The sequence below is a fragment of the Oncorhynchus nerka genome, linkage group LG10 (assembly GCF_034236695.1).
Source record: "Oncorhynchus nerka isolate Pitt River linkage group LG10, Oner_Uvic_2.0, whole genome shotgun sequence".
NCBI classification, from domain to species: Eukaryota; Metazoa; Chordata; class Actinopteri; order Salmoniformes; family Salmonidae; genus Oncorhynchus; species Oncorhynchus nerka.
Window position 1 is genome coordinate 80,292,072 of NC_088405.1, and position 14,378 is coordinate 80,306,449.

Genomic DNA, 14,378 nt, shown 5'->3' on the forward strand with positions numbered 1-14,378 from the left:
TGGCATCATGATATAAAAGGATATCTAAAGACTCTAAACAGAATGTCACGTTCTGACCTTTATTTCCTTTGTTTTGTCGTTATTTAGTATGGTCAGGGCGTGAGTTGGGGTGGGCAGTCTATGTTTGTTTTTCTATGATTTGGGTATTTCTATGTTTCGGCCTAGTATGGTTCTCAATCAGAGGCAGGTGTCATTAGTTGTCTCTGATTGAGAATCATACTTAGGTAGCCTGGGTTTCACTGTTTGTTTGTGGGTGATTGTCTATATTAGTTGCTTGTGTCAGCATAGTTCTCGTTATAGCTTCACGGTCGTTATTGGTTTGTATAGGTTGTATTCAGTGCTTTCTTTAATAAAAAAATCATCATGAACCCATACCACGCTGCATTTTGTTCAGCTCCTTACGACGATCGTGACACAGAGACCCTATAGTGCTTGGGTACACTACATTATGCACACCTGAGCTGCAGAAGCAGCCCTTCACAGACCGACCAACACACAGATGAAAATCTAAAGTAAATTTTCCAGCAACAAGATTAGAATGTTCCAGGTTTTAAATATCTGTAAAATGGAAATCACTTTCACACCACCAATCAGAAGGTTGTGGGTTTTACGAAGTTATTCATGGATTTTACAAAACACTTCTCTGATAACCTACAGAATTACAACCTATCTCAGAGATGGCTAACTCTGGAGATCCCTTCCATCTCCACTTGCTTGAGGAATGGTCTACAGCAGTGGTCACCATCCAGTCATTCCTATTCGATCACCAAATATTTCTGAAAAACCAACGATAAAGGCTTGCTCCTTTTTTTGTATTTTTTTTTCACTGTTGGAGATAGGGGCAATTGATTTTGAAGCCCTGTGCATCAGGATATTTGTATTTATTATGGATCCCCATTAGCTGCTGCCAAAGTAGCAGCTACTCTCCCGTTTATAAAATGTTTAAACATTACAATACATTCATAGATTTCACAACACACGGTGTGCCCTCAGGCTCCTATTCCACCACTACCACACATCTACAGTACTAAATCCGTGTGTATGTATAGTGCGTATGTTATCGTGTGTGTGTGTGTGTGTGCCTGTGCCTGTGCCTGTGCCTGTGCCTGTGCCTGTGTTGCTTCACAGTCCCCGCTGTTCCATAAGGTGTTTTTTTAATCTGTTTTTTAAATCAAATTTTACTGCTTGTGTCAGTTACTTGATATGGAATAGAGTTCCATGTAGTCATGGCTCTATGTAGTACTGTGTGCCTCCCATAATCTGTTCTGGACTTGGGGACTGTGAAGAGACCTCTTGTGGTATGTCTTATGTGGTATGCATGGGTGTCCAAGCTGTGTGCCAGTAGTTTAGACAGACAGCTCAGTGCATTCAACAATACCTCTCATAAATAAAAGTAGTGATGAAGTCAATCTCTCCTCCACTTTCAGCCAGGAGAGATTGACATGCATATTATTAATATTCACTCTCTGTGTACATCCAAGGGCCAGCCGTGCTGCCCTGTTCTGAGCCAATTGCAATTTTCCTAAGTCCTTTTTGTGGCACCTGACCACATGACTGAACAGTAGTCAAGGTGCGACAAAACTAGGGCCTGTATAGGACCTGCCTTGTTGAAAGTGTTGTTAAGAAGGCAGAGCATCGCTTTATTATAGACAGACTTCTCCCCATCTTAGCTACTACTGCATCAATATGTTCTGACCATGACAGTTTGCAATCTAGTGTAACTCCAAGCAGTTTAGTCATCTCAACTTCCTCAATTTCCACATAATTTATTACAAGACTTAGTTGAGGTTTAGGGTTTAGTGAGTGTTTTGTTCCAAATACAATGCTTTTAGTTGTAGAAATATTGTCATGTCATCCCTAAGTTTGCTTATCTTGCCAATGAAAAAGTCATTAAAGTAGTTGGCAATATCAGTGGGCTTTGTGATGAATGAGCCATCTTATTCAATAAATGAAGGAGCCGAGTTGGCTTTTTCCCCCAAAATTTAATTTAAGGTTCCCCAAAGCTTTTTACTGTCATTCTTTATATAATTTATCTTTGTTTCATAGTGTAGTTTATTTGTAATTTTTATTTAGTTTAGTCACATGATTTCTTAATTTGCAGTACATTTGCTAATCAGTTGGGCTGCCAGACTTAATTGCCATACTTTTTGCCTCATCCCTCTCAACCATGCAATTTTTCAATTCCTCATCAATCCAAGGGGATTTAACCGTTTTTACAGTCATTTTCTTAATGGGTGCGTTGCTTATAAGTAACTGGAATAAGTAGTTTCATAAATGCGTCAAGTGCAGCATCTGGTTGCTCCTGATTACACACCACAGACCAGCAAATATTCTTTACATCATCAACATATGAATCACTACAGAACTTATTGTAGGACCTCTTATACACTATATTAGGCCCAGCCTTTGGAACTTTGCTTTTCCTAGATATGGCTATTATATTGTGATCACTACATCCATGGATTGGGATACTGCTTTAAAAGCAAATATCTGCAGCGTTAGTTAAAATGTGATCAATACATGATGATGATTTAATTCCTGTGCTGTTTGTAACAACCCTGGTAGGTTGACTGACAACCTGATCCAAGTTGCAGGCACTGGTTACAGTTTTATTCTTTTTCCTGAGTGGGCAGCTTGATGATAGCCAATTAATATTGAAATCACACAGAAAATATACTTCTCTGTTGATATCACATACATTATCAAGCATTTCACACATATTATCCAGATACTGACTGTTAGCACTTGGTGGTCTATAGCAGCTTCCCACAAGAATGGGCTTTAGGTGAGGCAGATGAACCTGTAGCCATATTACTTCAAAAGTATTTAACATTAGATCGTCTCTAAGCTTTACAGGAATGTGCTTCTGAATATAGACAGCGAAAACCGCTTTTTGGTAGATGTTTTAACCATGTATTGCTACCACTGTATCATCAAAGGTATTATCTAAGTGAGTTTCAGAGTCAGAATATGAATCTGTTACCAGCAAGTTATTGACTTCATGGACCTTGTTTCTTAGGCTACATATGTTAATATGGGTTATTTGTAGCACTTTTCTGGGTTGCTTGATTGTTTTTAATGCTCTACTGGGAAGCTTATCAGAGGTAGACTTACTCATGTTATTTATATTGGTGCTGATAGTGCAGGGTGAGTGATAGAGGAATTCTAAATTCCTATGTGCTTTATAGCCAAAACCAAATTCGCACTCATTTCTAATTCATTAATGAGTTGTAAGTTCATTAATTATGCATGAAGTAGATTGAGACCAGTCTTAAAAGCCAAAGGTAACAGCGTTTATTTCAAGAGAGTACTAAACGCATACACATATTTCCACAGGTTATAAACTGAAAATGACATCATCAGTTTCCCACACTCTCTCCGATTCTCACAAGAGCCCATTGTTTTTAGGTCCGGAACTCTTCTTCTACTCCCCTCATAAAACTACATTCCAAACTGTCTAAAAGATATACTTTTCTCCACTAATGGAACACAATCCAAACATTCTTATCTGTCTGAAAAGCTATAGCATCTCTCCCCCTTAATTAAACCCGCAAAGTACAGACAATTAATTTGTTTTCCTTACATTTTCAGTAACAGCTTAACCAAGAGCCCATACATTTCATATCATAACATAATAGTATCAGAATAAATGGTTTTAATCAGAAATGTATACATAATTAATCATTTCAACTATAATTTCCTCTAACAATCCTCCCTTTGATCAAATATTATACATTCAAATCTACAAAATAAAAATATTAACCTACTCATACTAACCTTAACTCCAACTGTTTTTAAACCTACATCAGAATCATAACTATTTTTTCAGGATTTCCGTTACAATCTTTATTAAAAAACAGTTTAATCATTGAAACAAATTACAATCTAATTCCCCTTCATCTCAACACTATTCTCATCAAGCATAAATTCCCCACAAATGACAGATCCAGATTCGTCCACTTCCTCTGTAGACATGCCTTCAGTCCTCCACGGGTCAGAACCTGGAATCGGCCCATAACGCACCATCTGTAGTGTCATTGATCTCTCCAGAGTCCTGGAAACAATAACTTTCATACATACACGCAATCAACCACGTACGTACAAAACTAACACAGTCACACAGGTGAAGGTAGCCCATAACACCACATTTTTCCATAAATACTGTCAACCCAATTTAGTTCAGAGAAGTATCCACCCCAGAGTTTCTGCCAACCCGTGAGCCAGGGTGGTCAAAACAGCTGAGGCTTCGGGCACTGATTCGTCCGGAGCTGTGTTACCTGGGATGTAAGACATGGTCCTGATTATCACACCCACTTCCCCCTTTTATCTAATGCAATTCTATTCTGTCAGGTCTTCCAGCTGGTTGCTTCAGTCTGTTCTACAAAACCTTTAATAACACCTCTGGTATTCCTGCTAAAGCGCTGTTGATTATCATAACTATAATTAATACAGTCCACGTTCTTGTGAGAGTAGAGCCCCGGAAATGCTTAACTCTAATCCTGCTAGGATCTGATTTCTTGCTTTGACTCATCTGGCACCTCCCCTGGAACCCCAATGTTATCAATGTATACCTTGTCATCAAATGACCCAGATGGAGTGCCTCTCTTTTCCCTTTTAGATAACTTCATGTCCTGTTGTCTGACTGAGTGTAAAGACATCCAACGCACATGACCCCACACAACCACTAGGTGTCAACACTGTCCCATTTTATTTTATTGAAATCCCCAGAGTTCAACCAGCCTGTCAAATCAGACATGGTCTCATCAGTGGTCATATTCTCTGTCCTATTGCAAGTACTAACTTCCCCCACGTATTTCCCATGTGTACCGTACCGGGCCAGACAGTAATATTCTCCTCCTGTCACTTTAAAGGGAGGAAGTCTTGATTTAAGGGGAACCTGGGGATATAAATAGTGCAAATCAATACAACTGTCATTATCTGGCATTCCTGCTTTCATGAACAGCTTTCCCATACCGACCCACATTCCTCTACCCAGAACCGTACTAGGGTGTCGACCAAGACCTGGTCATCTCCCTACCACAACCCTTGATCCTCCTTCATTTCTATTTAAAGGGTTAAGCGTCTCTTTATGCCACTCTACTCTACCTTTCTCCATACTGGGTGAGTGGATTCATATAGCCCTCTCTCCCCATGAGCTATGACCTGTGTCCACGATCAATATGGGAACCTGCACCGGTATCTCTTCTATTTTGGAACAAAATCCTCACCGTCTAAACCATGGGTCAAATTACCACTCTCCGCATACTCGAGTAGGACGTGCTGTATCAGGAATATGTCACCCACGATAAGGCAGCTTCAGACGAACAGCTTCCATGTGAAGCCCCACCCTCTCCCCTAGAACACATCGCTTAGCAAGAGCCAGACACATCTTCACTTCTATGAACAACAACAGTGAGGAAAGGACAGGTAAGGTATTTTTCATTCGAGAGATGGCCCCCAGAATTCTGTTAATTCCAGTTCTCCTCTCGAACTCTGTTATTGTTCGATAGTGTTAAATGTGCCTTACCCTCCCGCAGTGCGATATGAATCCGGGTAGCTCTTTCAGCTAGCTGTCACCAGGAGCCCTTGGTATGGTCCCCCCAACAGGCCTATGGGACTGGATTGAGTGACTTCACCTGTAGTTCACCTGTAGTGCATAAAATCTTGGACATACAGGTTTGGTTAATAAAACAGTTTCTTATTCGTTCTGTTTATTAGCAAAAAAAAAAATTATTAGTTAATTATCCCGTAGGTCACATCGGTCCCTGGGGACAAAAGTTCCTCGCTAGTGACGTCATCATCAAGCGCTCAACCTGCCAATTCGTAGCGACTTCAAACGAATTGTAAATCATTCTTGTTCGATTAACCAAACCTAATTTATCACATCTGTTCAAATCCTGAGTTATAATTTACCACCCCAACCAACATCTCTAAATTCGCTAATTTCATAAAAACCTTTCGATGGGCATAAATCGTAATTGTCTCTTTGTTATCATTTAGAATCCATTTTGCTCTTAGTAACTGTCTCGTCTTTGACTTAGTATTTTAATTACAACTCTATTCCCCATATGTTATTCACTCGTCTAATTAAAAACCCATACTCGCATTAGTGAGTGTACACCTTTAAACTACCTTGTCTCTGGGAACAGGGAAATCCCCTTAACCCAAACTTTTACTCCTACAACGACACCCAATAATTCCGATGATCCCTTCACATCGTTTGTTTTAAATCTCTTGAGGTATCATGTAACTTATTTTTCTATCTTCGAATTGTCGTCCCACAATATTTTTCCCCTGTCATACACTCAAACCACTGTGATTGACGTACTGTCCCTTTAAGATAAGACATTTTATTTGTTCCCCGCAATGAGAACGGAAAACAGATACTTTTTAGAATACGTTACTTTTTGTTCAAATGCACTGGCGTTACCTTAACCAAAAATCAATACTCGGAAAAACAATCACAACTTTTTACGATTAAACTATTCTTACCTAATTTATAGTCCAAAGCGTTGCACTATATAGCCCCATTGAGTGTCTAGCAATTCCGTTGCTGGCTATAGCCACAAATCTGCCTGCCTTTGAAAAATATATATTCCCTATTCAGATTGAGTTCAGTTTTAAATTCTAATCATCAGAGTAAACCCAACCAAACTTCTCAACTTACAATACACTAACATTTAAAAGTACCATGTTTTTGTGTTAAACTTCTCATATGTCAATCGATTCATAAATAGCTATAACGTCCGGATAGCCCGAAATTGTATCGTATCTCTCCGTTATCCCCTCCATTTAACTTGAGGTAACTCTCTCTTCTATGATACATCTATTTAAATACGACTCCCATCTCAATACATTATTCCACCAGATCATTTTGGGCGAAATAGCGTTTTACATCGAAATTGCCTCGCCGTTATTTTTAATGACTTCTTTTTTCAATTATATCTAGAACACATAATATCCGTTCAGTTATATCTTTTGCAAACACTGGCGACCGTATTTTTCAGGCAAAACATGCAAATAGGTCAATTACGATCTAAAATCAATTTTAGTTAAACGCCTCGGCCGGGATTACAATTAAACAATCTTGTACTTTTCTTTTGACTCACCTTATTCATTTTTCTATTCTTTATGTGTGGCTTTCTACGAATTAGCAATTTACCGTTACTTAATTACTTAGTTTTTCTGTCTGGCTATGTGTATCTTTATTTGGATATTTCAGTAGTATTAGTTCAATAGGAACGATGATCAATATTTTTACAAGATTACCGTTCTATTTCCCAGTACCTTATTTAATATCCCGTCTTAATCTCGGGCGGGTGCGTTTCTCATGATTAAGTTTAGCTCTTTTATGGAAATCTTACCAATAGCTTTGACTTTTGAATCAAATATTAGGTCTAACCTTACAACCATAAGCCCAGGGTTTGTAAAGCCCTAGTTAAAATCTTATTTTCCGGTTGTGTCAGAGAGCTTTTAAAGAACGCTAATAATCGCTATCTCACGCCACTAATTGTTAGACTCCCTCTCGCATGGAACTATCCTGTCTATAGATATGGCTTTTATCTCATATCTTTAGATTTTTAATTCCCTCTCCTCCTTATTTGGATATTTCCGTAGTATTAGTTGAATCGGAACGGTGATCAATTCTGCCACTATTCAAATGACCAATCCAGTTATCTTGCGCATTCTTGCCGTCTCCCTACGCCCAGTATTTGTACAAGTTCACCGTTCTATCCCCCAGTACCTATTTAATATCCCGTCTTAATCTCGGGCGGGTGTGCCTCTCATGATTAAGTTTTAGTTTATTTACGGTAGTGCACATTACCACAGGTTATTTTCGAACCTGCTTCAGTGTATATTGGTTATACAAAACCCAGTGTATGATGGTCATACATACCCTGTGGGAATAGCAAGGCCCCCATTATTGATGATTTCTGAAAATTTCAGAACATCAGTTAAAGAGCTCAAATCCCCCAGAATCGAGAATAAAGGCTACTTTACCTGCTGCCGGCTGGGAAAACATTGTTCGTTTGAATCTAGTCACCCTCTCTGTCCTCTGTGATAATACGCAGGCCTGTTTCAATTTTAACCTCAATTCAGAGGTCAGGTCTTTAGTAAAACGAGTCAAAAACGAGTCCGTGCACGATTTCCAGCGTACTACCTCCAGACAACAGGGAGAGGTATTTAGATCCGGCTCGAAGGACCAAATTGATAGAGGAATTCTAAATTCCTATGTGCTTTATAGCCAAAACCAAATTCGCACTCATTTCTAATTCATTAATGAGTTGTAAGTTCATTAATTATGCATGAAGTAGATTGAGACCAGTCTTAAAAGCCAAAGGTAACAGCGTTTATTTCAAGAGAGTACTAAACGCATACACATATTTCCACAGGTTATAAACTGAAAATGACATCATCAGTTCCCCACACTCTCTCCGATTCTCACAAGAGCCCATTGTTTTTAGGTCCGGAACTCTTCTTCTACTCCCCTCATAAAACTACATTCCAAACTGTCTAAAAGATATACTTTTCTCCACTAATGGAACACAATCCAAACATTCTTATCTGTCTGAAAAGCTATAGCATCTCTCCCCCTTAATTAAACCCGCAAGGTACAGACAATTAATTTGTTTTCCTTACATTTTCAGTAACAGCTTAACCAAGAGCCCATACATTTCATATCATAACATAATAGTATCAGAATAAATGGTTTTAATCAGAAATGTATACATAATTAATCATTTCAACTATAATTTCCTCTAACAGTGAGCTGCATAAAGTAGTCTTCCTACTATTGCACACTGACTCAGTGCTAACAGTGTAACTCTGTTTTATAGGCTCATCATTATTGCTTACAATAGCTGTAGGATAAACATATGTATTTGGTGCAATTGGGGGTACATCAATTAAATTACTTACATTGTGTTTGCCAATGCCCCTAATATCATGTACTGTACATTTGATGCAGCATTATGACGACTCATTGTCACAATGGTAGGGATTAACTGAGCTGGTCTTGGATGATTTGCCAGTCATTGTTTTAACACAGCCTTGAAATGCGTGGACAGAGTCCAGGAGCCAAGATGATTTGGATGGACTCCGTCATTCCTGTAGAGCACATATGTCAGAGTCAAGGCCCGCGGGCCACATCCGGCCCGCAAGAAGGTTTTTTACGGCCCCTGGGATGATCTTGATTTATTATTAGAACCGGCCCGCAGCAAGCCGGCAGCCCGCAGATCTTTTACACGCACCAATACTACATTTCCCACAATGCAAAGGTGACGCACCGAGCAGTAGGCTGCTTCATTTCAATATTTATTGGCACAGCAGTCGTCAGCATCACAGTAAAATTAACTTTCAGATACCCATCAAAAATGGCAAAACGGAAGGTGGATACTGAGAACCGGGGTTTCAAACAAGGTGGGAGTCGGAGTATATGTTCACGAAGGTAGCTGGAAAACCTGTGTGTCTTCTGTGTGGAGAAAGTGTGGCGGTACTGAAAGAGTATAATCTGAGACGACATTATGAAACGAAACACGCGGACAAAAACAAGAATATGGACATGGAACAAAGGCTACAAAAGGCAGAGGAATTAAAACGAGGCCTCAAATCTCGACAGGCTCTGTTCAAAAAAGCCAAATCACAAGGCCAGGCTGCTGTCAAGGCCAGTTTTATTTTGGCAGAAGAGATCGCTAAATCAGCCCGGCCATTTACGGAGGGGGATTTCATCAAAAACTGCATGATTAAAGTTTGTGACGAAGTTTGCCCAGAAAAAGGCAACTCTTTTTAAATGTGAGTCTGAGCAGAAACACCATTGCCGAGAGAGTAGACCAGTTGTCCATCAATCTAAAAGAGCAGCTTGTGAAAAAGGGAAAAGATTTTATTGCATATTCCTTGGCTGTGGATGAGAGCACCGACATTTCTGACATTGCCCAGTTGTCAATTTTCATCCGCGGAGTGGACTCCAACCTAAGCGTGACAGAGGAGTTTTTGGCTTTACGTCCTATGCATGGCACAACTACGGGGCATGATTTGTATGAAGAGGTGTCAAGATGTGTAAATGAGATGGAGCTGCCTTGGGAAAAACTCGTGGGTTTGACAACCGACGGAGCACCTGCGATGTGTGGACACAGGAGCGGACTGGTGGCGAAGATACGGGAAAAGATGCAAGAGGAAAACGCGACAGGTGAGCTGACAGCTTATCATTGTATCATACACCAGGAAGCGTTGTGCGGTAAAGCCTTGAAAATGGAGCATGTAATGAGCATCATCACGCGCACAGTTAACTTTATCAGAGCCAAAGGTTTGAATCACCGCCAGTTCAAGGCATTTCTGACGGAGTTAGAAACGGAGCATGGTGATTTGCCTTATCACACAGAGGTGCGATGGCTAAGCCAGGGAAAGGTGCTTCAAAGATGTTTCGAGCTTCGTGAGGAGATTTGTCTGTTCTTGGACAGCAAAGGGAAAGACACAACACAACTCCGAGACGAAATGTTTCTGTGTGAAATGGCTTTTCTGTGTGACATTACGAGTCATCTGAATGCAATAAACTTGCAGCTGCAGGGTCGGGATCGTGTCATCTCTGATATGTACAGTACAGTGAAGGCATTTAAAACCAAACTGACTCTGTGGGAGACGCAGATGCGGAAAGAAAATTTGAGCCACTTTCCCAGCTGCCAGACCATGAAAGAGAAGCTCTCTACCAGTGCGTTCCCGAGCACACAGTTGGCTGATAAAATAGGTATGCTTGCCGCTGACTTTCGACGCCGATTTGCTGACTTTGAAGCACAAAAAAGCAGGTTGGAACTGCTCGGTAACCCATTTGCTGTTGACGTGGAAAGCTCACCACCAAACCTCCAAATGGAGTTGATTGACCTCCAATGCAATGATGCACTGAGGGCAAAATATGCGGCAGTGGGTGCTGCGGAGTTCGCCCGTTTCCTCCCGGCACAATGCCCCAGCTGCGCATCCAGGCTGCTCAAACGTTGTCTATGTTTGGCAGCACATACCTGTGTGAACAACTGTTTTCTTTGATGAACCTGAACAAAACATCACACAGAAGTCGACTTACTGCTGAACACCTCCACTCAATTCTGAGGATTTCTTCAGCTCAGAGCCTTACCCCGAACATTGATGAACTTGTGGAAAAGATGGGACACCACCAAGTATCACCCTCAACCTCAAACAAGTGAACATTACTGTGCAATCACATATTTAGAGTTTTTACTCAGTTCAAGTTTAAAAGTTAAAATTTAATATTTGTTTTCACTGCATGTTACTTCTCCTTAAACAAAGTGTTGTTTTTGATTAATAGATTTTTGCACTTTATTTTTTTGTATTTCAATCCAATTATATTTTAAAAATATTTCAGTTGAGTGGATGATAGAAAATTGCTATTATTGTTTTTTCTTTGAAGTAAATTTAGCCCACTTTTGCTAAAATAGAAAATATAGTCTACTGATGGTGCCTTGAATACCGGTTTCTTTCATTTAATGTTCATGTTATGGGGATATTTATATAAAGGAAATTTGTCTTTTGTGTCTGTTGAAAATTAAAGATTACTGACAGAGCCATAAGAAAATATTGCTTTATTTATCTGATCATATTGTAATATATTTGTTAGGTTTTCAGTAGGTTCAATTAGGTTCACTAGACTATATGCGTCATTTAAAAATTTTTCAATGAACATTCGAACAGTCCGGCCCTCGTCTTGTAGCTGATTTTTTTATTTGGCCCTCCGTCCATTTGACTTTGACACCCCTGCTGTAGAGTATCTTCTGTTCCCAGAAGGTGTCAAAGTTATCAATAAAAGTGACTCCAGCAGAGCTACAGTAGTCTTTTAGCCAGATGTGTAATGCCAGCAGTCTGCTGAATCTTTCACACCCGCAGCCCAACAATGGTACTGGAACCTGAAATTGTTGGCCATTTTTGAAGTCTTTTAATGCTAAAATTAAGGGTAGGCAAAGTGTTCCCATTCTGAACCATTTCATTTGCCTGAAATACAAACTCTGCCTACTTGGCAGATCTGTGGCTAAATCGAGTGTACCTACTGCACTGGCCAATCGGATAGCACAAATCACCGTGCCTACAGGGACCACGGCCACAGTAAAGTTTAATATTAGCCTGAGATTTTGTAACTTTTAAAACAATGACCAGAGAGAGACTGCCAAAGAATACTGCAGAGCTCCTGTTTTTATGAATGAGTTCATGCCTAATTCTCTACTGTCAACACTTTTTTTCAACACTATCACAAAACAGAACTAGCTTCTCCGTAGTCCCACTCACGCTACAGCTGCAATGAATGAGTAGACAAGTGTATTGAAAGCCTTCTGTTTTTATTATTATTAGCAGCTCATCATGTCTATATTCATATAAATTATCAAATCATATTTCACTTTCTCTGGTCATAGGAACAACCAGAATTTGTGCATGAGGCAAATGCGGTGTGACTTGAGTTTCGTGGAAGAAGGTGTCCCCTCTCTGGTCAGTCTCACAGCTGAGACTAATGCCATGTTCAAAACAACTGGGAAGTCGGAAATAGCTGTCTTCAGTGAGTTCAAGACAACTGGGTACTCAGAAAATGTTTTGATCCGACTGGGAAAAATAGTTTTGAACGGTCATCCATCTCGGAATTCGAAGTTGGAAACTTGGGCATCTTTCTAGAGCTCCGACTTTCCAACTTGAAGATAACTAATGTCATGATTTGATCTCGTTTTATTCCAAGTTGTCTTTGTGAGGACAGGGAGTGAACATTTAATGAATGAAACGATGAAACGAAACAAGGACAGCGTCTGGACAAGGGAAACATAACGACAATAATGCTGACATGGGGATGAAACTGAGAAATAGACAGATATAGGGGAGGCAATCAAAAACGCGAAGGAGTCAAAGAAGCACGGATACACATAATGATGGTGACAGGTGTGCGTAATGATGGGAAACCTGGTGCACTCGAGCGCCAGAGAGGCGTTTCTCTAGGGGTAGAATAGCAGAAGCTTGAGAAAGCCACATTCTCGCAGATGGTACTTCAGGTGTGGACAATTGTTTTTTTGGGTAAACAAGGGTATTGAACAGATGTTCAGAGTCAAAACACAAAGTTACAATCAAAGTATATAAGGTGAAAAAGAAAATTGCCTACCCAAGATCTTCTGGATGTGTAAATGAATATCATTCCAATAAGACTGGATTCTGCTACAATACCAAAAAACGTGCATGAAGGTGCCAGTATCCTGTTTACATTTGAAACATAAATCAAATCAAATCAAATGTATTTATATAGCCCTTTGTACATCAGCTGATATCTCAAAGTGCTGTACAGAAACCCAGCCTAAAACCCCAAACAGCAAGCAATGCAGGTGTAGAAGCACGGTGGCTAGGAAAAACTCCCTAGAAAGGCCAAAACCTAGGAAGAAACCTAGAGAGGAACCAGGCTATGTGGGGTGGCCAGTCCTCTTCTGGCTGTGCCGGGTGGAGATTATAACAGAACATGGCCAAGATGTTCAAATGTTCATAAATGACCAGCATGGTCGAATAATAATAAGGCAGAACAGTTGAAACTGGAGCAGCAGCACAGCCAGGTGGACTGGGGACAGCAAGGAGTCATCATGTCAGGTAGTCCTGGGGCATGGTCCTAGGGCTCAGGTCCTCCGAGAGAGAGAAAGAAAGAGAGAAGGAAAGAATTCGAGAACGCACACTTAGATTCACACAGGACACCGAATAGGACAGGAGAAGTACTCCAGATATAACAAACTAACCCTAGCCCCCCGACACAAACTACTGCAGCATAAATACTGGAGGCTGAGACAGGAGGGGTCAGGAGACACTGTGGCCCCATCCGAGGACACACATAAATGATGCATTGGAAAACATCCTGTGAAGGCGGACAGGTGTAAAGTAGGTTCTATGAAAAAATTGTAGTTATTGGTTATTGGATGTTTATGGAGGTGCATTTGGAGTAAACCCTTTCGCAGATAGTATGCATGTCCAATGTCTCTCTCCCAAACATGTCTCAACACATCATAGGATGAGGCACTTCTGTTCAATAAAATGTTGGAGATTAAACCTCTCCGAACAGCAGGATTCGTAAATAGTGTTATAACTTCAGTCATTTGAAAACTGTCACGCCCTGATCTGTTTCACCTGTCCTGTGATTGTCTCCACCCCCTCCAGGTGTCACTTATTTTCCCCAGTATATTTATCCCAGTTTCCTGTCTCTCTGTGTCAGTTTGTCTTGTATGTTTCCAAGTCAACCAGCGGATTTCCTGTTCTCCTGCTTTTTGCGTTCTCCTTTTTCTAGTCCTCCCGGTTTTGACCCTTGCCTGTTTCTGGACTTTGTACCCGCCTGCCTGACCATTCTGCTTGCCTTGACCACGAGCCTG